Raw genomic sequence first — 6,432 nt, 5'->3', positions numbered from 1 at the left:
GGCTATCCTTCTGAAATGAAGGGCAAATAGTATGTTTCTCAGACAAACAAAAACTGTGGGAGTTTCATACCACACAACCACCCTTACAAGAAATTCTCAAGGGAGTCCTGTGTTTGGTACCTGAAAAACAGCTACCACTCCATAAAAACCCAAGAAAAATCAAAACCCACTAGAATAATAAAAAAGGCATCCAAAAAGAGTAAACAAACAAACAAAAAAGCTATCTACAACCCAAGGAACCAACAAATACAGAAAACAAACAGTAACTCAGAAAGAAAGGAACAAAAGACACCTAAGACATCCAAACAAAAATCAATGAAATGCTAGGAGTAAATCAACATCTTTCGTTAACAACTCTTAATGTAAAAGGATTAAATTCCCCAGTCCAAATGCACAGACTGGCTAACTGGATTAAAAAGGAGGACCCAACTATATGCTGCCTTCAAGAGATCTACCTCACCCATAAAGACTCACATAGACTAAGAGTGAAAGGATGGAAAAAGATTTACCATATAAACAGAAATGAAAAACGAGCTGGAGTAGCTATTCTAATATCTGATAAAATTGACTTTAAACTAAAAACCATAAAAAGAGATAATGAGGGACACTACATACTGATAAAAGGATTGATCCATCAAGAAGACATAACAATCATAAATATATATGCACCCAATGTTGGAGCAGCCAGATTTATAAAACAAACTCTATGAGACCTAAAGAAGGAAATAGACACTAATACTATAATAGCAGGGGACCTGAACACCCCACTGTCAATATTGGACCGATCATCTATGCAAACAATCAGCAGAGAAACACAAGATCTAAACAACATACTAGACCAATTGGACTTGGCAGATATCTACAGAACATTCAATCCAACAACCTCCGAATATTCATTTTTCTCAACAGCACATGGATCATTCTCCAGGATAGATCACATATTAGGTCACAAATCAAGTCTCAATAAATTCAAAAAAACTGGAATTATTCCATGTATCTTTTCAGATCACAATGGATTAAAATTAGAAATGAATAACAAATGAAATTCTGGAAATTATAAAAACACATGGAAATTAAACAGCATTCTACTTAATGACATTTGGGTCCAAGAAGAAATCAAACAGGAAATCAAAATATGTATTGAAATTAATTAAAACAATGATACATCCTACCAAAACCTGACAGATACTGCAAGAGCAGTACTAAGGAGGAAATTTATCGCATTAATTGCTTACTGTAGAAGAATGGAAAGATGGCAAGTGAACAACCTAATACTTCACCTTAAAGAACTAAAAAAACAAGAACAATCTAAACTCAAAGTTACCAGAGGGAAAGAAATTATTAAGATCAGAGCAGAACTTAATGAAATTGAAACCCCCCAAATGATACAAAAGATCAATGAATCAAAAAGTTGGTTTTTTGAAAAGATAAATAAAATTGACAAACCATTAGCACAGCTAAGAAAAAAAGAAGAGATAAGATCCAAATAACAACAATTAGAAATGAAAAAGGTGATATTACAACTGATACATTTGAAATACAAGGAACCATTCGAGACTACTATAAACAATTATATGCCAACAAATTTGAAAATCTGGAGGAAATGGATAATTTTTTGGACACACACAAGCTCCCAAAACTGAGCCAAGAAGATGTAGAAAATCTGAACAGAGCAATAACAATAAAGGAGCTTGAAGCTGTTATCAGAAGGCTCCCAACAAAGTAAAGCCCAAAACCAGATGGATTCACAGCAGAATTTTACCAACCATTCAAAGAGGAATTGACACCAGTTCTTTACAAACTATTCCAAGAGATTGAAACAGAGGCACTTTCCCAAACTCATTTTACAAAGCAAACATCATCCTGATACCAAAACCAGGTGAAGATACAACTAAAGAAGGAAACTACAGGCCGATATCCTTGATGAATGTAGATGCAAAAATCCTCAATAAAATACTAGCTAAGAGAATACAGCAACACATATGCAATATTATACACCATGATCAAGTGGGATTCATCCCAGGGATGCAAGGTGGGTTAAACATGCAAATAAAAAAATGTGATACATCATATTAATAAAATCAAACACAAGGACCATATGATCATCTCTGTGGATGCTGAAAAAGCATTTGATAAAATTCAACATTCATTCATGACAAAGACCCTCTATAAGTTAGGTAGAGATGGAAAGTATCTCAACACAAATAAGCCATATGTCATAAACCCACTGCCAACATCATACTGAATGGGGGAAAGCTGAAAGCTTTTCCTTTAAGAACAGGAACTAGACAAGGATGCCCACTCTCACCACTCCTATTCAACATAGTGTTGGAAGTACTAGCCAGAGCAATCAGAGAAGAGAAGGAAATAAATGGCATCCAGATTGGAAAAGTTGAAGTCAAACTGTCCCTGTTTGCAGATGACATGATTCTTTATATCGAACAGCCTAAACCCTCTACAAAAAACTCTTGGAGTTGATGAATGATTTCAGCACAGTACCAGGATACAAAATCAGCGCACAAATTCAGTAGTATTTCTATTCTGCAATAGTGAATATGCAGAAAGAAAAATCAAGAAACCTTGCCCATTTACAATAGCCACCAAAAAATAAAATAAAATAAAATAAAATAAAATACTTAGGAACAGAGTTAACCAAGGATGTGAAAAATCTCTGTAATGAGAACTACAAACCACTGCTGAGAAAAATTAGAGAGGATAGAAGAAGATGGAAAGATATCTCATGGTCTTGGATTGGCAGAATCAACATTGTGAAAATGTCCATACTACCGAAAGGGATCTACAAATCGAATGCAAGCCCCATCAAAATTCCAATAATATTTTCCTCAGAAATGGAAAAGAACTATCCAGATATTTATATTTAATAACAAAAGACCATGCATAACCAAAGCAGTTCTAAGCAAAAAAAATAACACTGAAGGCATAACACTACCTGACTTTAAACTATACTACAAAGCTATAATAACCAAAATAGCACGGAACTGGAATCAATACAGAAACACTGATCAATGGAATAGAATAGAGAATCCAGAAATCAACCCACACACCTACAGCCATCTGATCTTTGACAAAGGCACCAAGCCTATACACTGGGGAAGAGACTGCCTCTTCAGCAAATGGTGCTGGGACAACTTGATATCAGTATGTAGGAGAATGTAACTAGACCCATACCTCTCACCATATTCTAAAATCAACTCAAAATGGATTAATGAATTAAACATACACTGTGAAACAATAAAAGTACTCAAAAAATCATAGGAGAAACACTTGAGGAACTAAGACTCGACACAGACTTCATGAATATGACCCCAAAAGTACGGGCAACCAAAGGAAAAATAAACAAATGTGATTATATCGAACTAAAAAGTTTCTGCACAGTAAAGGAAACAATTAACAGAGTTACAAGACCACCAACAGAGTGGGACAAAATATTTGCAAAATTTATAACTGACAAAGAATTAATATCCAGAATATACAAGGAACTTAAACAGCATTACAAGAAAAAAACAAGAAACGCAATTAAAAAATGGGCAAAAGAGCTAAACAGGCATTTCTCTAAGGAAGATATACAAATGGCCAACAGACATATGAAAAAATGCTCAGCATCACTCAGCATTTGGGAAATGCAAATCAAAACCACACTGAGATACCATCTCACCCCAGTTAGGATGGCTAATATCCAAAAGACTCTGAGCAATAAATGCTGGCGAGGTTGCAGAGGAAAGGGAACTCTCAAACATTGTTGGTGGGACTGCAAAATGGTGCAGCCTGTATGGAAAATGGTATGGAGGTTCCTCAAACAATTGCAGATAGATCTACCATATGACCCCGCAATCCTACTGCTGGGAATATACCCAGAGGAATGGAAATCAACAAGTCAAAGGAATACCTGTTTCCCAATGTTCATTGGAGCACCATTTACAATAGCTAAGAGTTGGTACCAGCCCAAATGTCCATCATCAGATGAGTGGATATGGAAAGTGTGGTATATCTACACAATGGAATACTACCCTGCTATAAAAAAGAAAGAAATACTGCCATTTGCAATGACATGAATGGACCTAGAGAGAATTATATTAAGTGAAACAAGTCAGGCACAGAAAGAGAAATGTCATGTTCTCACTTCTTCAAGGGAGCTAAAAATAAATAAATAAATACAGAAGAAACCGGGGGGTGGGGTGAGAAGACACAACAATTACAATTCCTTGAAGTTGATACAACAAGAGAACAGAAAGGATACTGTTCGGCGGGGGGGGGAGGGATGGAAGCTGTTCGGGGGGGGGGGGGGGATGGAAGAGGGAGATTTTGGTAATTGGCCACGATAATCAACCACATTGTATATTGATAAAATAAAATTGAAATTTGGAAGAAAGAAAAAAGAACTCAATCAGGATAGTAAACATATCCATGTTCCCTCTAAAGTTTCTCTGTGTCTGTTTGAAATCTCTCCCTCCATCTCGTTCCTCAATACAACTGCCCCTTCCCCAGGTTACTGCTGATCATTTTTTTGTCACTATAGATTCGTTTTCCCTTCTAGAGTTTTGTATAAGTGGGATAGTACAGCATTTACTTGTTTTTGGTCTGTTTTCTTCTATTCACCCTTATTACTTGAGGATTCACCCATGTCATTGTGCGTATCAGTGATTCATCCCTTCTTATTGCTGAATAGTATTCCATCGTATGAATGTACTGTGCTTTCTTTAATCATTCACTTGTGATGGACAATTGCATTGCTTCCAGTTTTAGACTATTATAAATAAAGCTACAAAGATTTATATCCAAATCTGTGTATAGATACATGCCTTTTTTGTTTACTTCAGTAAATACCTAGGGGTAGACTGGTTGGGTCATATGGTAGGTATGTGTTTGTCATTTTAAGAAAACTGCAAAATGGTTTTCCAAAGAAGTCGTACCTGTTTTTATTTCCACCAGCTGTATGTGAGAGTTCCAGTTGCTTCACATCCTTGCCAATGCTTGACATGGTGAGCGTTTTTACCTTTAGCCTTTCTGATGAGTTTCTCACGGTGTCTCACTGCAGGTGCTTTGCACTACCCTAATGCCTAATGATATCTATCGTCTTTCCCTGTCCTATTTGCCACCTGGATACCTTCTTTGGTGAAGTATGTGTGCAAATCTGTTTCCTAACTTTAATTGAGTTATTTGGTTTCTTGTCATGAGTTTTGAGGGTTCTTCATGTGTTGGTACAAATCCTTTATCAGATATGTGACTTGCAAAAATATTCTCTCAGTCTGTGACATGTGTTTTTCTTTTCTTAAGAGGGTCTTTTGAAGTAGGCTCCATTTTCTAAATTCTTGGACTTATTGTTGGGAGACATAATTTAAATAATGCATTTTGGGTTTTCTAAGAACACCGTACACTGGGAATTATAAAGGAAAGCAGGAATTTCAGAACAGAATGTCAATTGAAGGAGAATTTGCTGACTTGGTGATAACTATTGATGTGAGCAAGTTTCTGGAGTACTCTCCATCAGGTCAATTGAGGAGTTAAGTGATTGACTTGAATCTTCTAAATTAGGAGAGAATCTTCTAAATTAGGAGAATATAGTTCTGTACTGACACTTGTAGTCTAATCTTGGAAGTTCTTTTAAACTAACTATTGTCGGAAATTTTAGACAATTAAACTAATGTTTAAAAAGCAACAATTAACATTGAGATCAAAAGGATTCATAAAACAGGTAATTTTTTAGGTTCAACAAGCATTGGTGTAACAGATTTCAAAAAAGTACTATCGGCAAGGTCGTGTTCTAGGTGCCATTCACCTTCTGACCCATATAATAGGGTTCGCTATAATCCAGTGTCTCAGGCATCCCCTGGAGATCTTGGAACATACTCCCCATGGATAGGGTAGACCACTGTCCTTATTTGCTGTTCTTCTTAGTGAAGTGTCTGTTCCAAGATATCATTCATTTTTATTGGGTTCTCTGTTTTCTTCTTACTGAATTTTCAGAGCATATTTTTTAAGAAATATATTCTGGATACAAGTCCTTTATGAGATATATGATTTCCAAATATATTCTCTCAGTTCGTGGCATGTTCTTTTCATTTTCCTGAAATTATTATATGAACAAATCCATGCTCAGATGTAATCTGAGTATCTGGAAGCATTTAATGCCATGTAAAGTGCCTAAAAATCAGCTTCCCAAAAGACCATGCAAATGTGCGCTGATATTGCCCCGCATCTGCATGAACACAGGTTTAGGTACCATCTGCATATTTATATGAGGCCAAGATGTTCACCAGTTCTTCCTACTGCTTAGAGCTGCATAACACAGCTTCACCCCTTAATCCAGGTCTGGGGAAGCACAATGTCCGTTCTGGGATTTCTTTGGATTTCTAAGGTATGAGGTGGGAAAGGGGAAGCTGAATCTGTTGTCATGGGTCTGTCTCTGTCTCC

This window comes from Galeopterus variegatus, unplaced genomic scaffold (assembly GCF_000696425.1).
Source record: "Galeopterus variegatus unplaced genomic scaffold, G_variegatus-3.0.2 Scaffold10186, whole genome shotgun sequence".
In the NCBI taxonomy this organism is placed as follows: Eukaryota; Metazoa; Chordata; class Mammalia; order Dermoptera; family Cynocephalidae; genus Galeopterus; species Galeopterus variegatus.
This window is presented reverse-complemented; position numbering follows the sequence as displayed.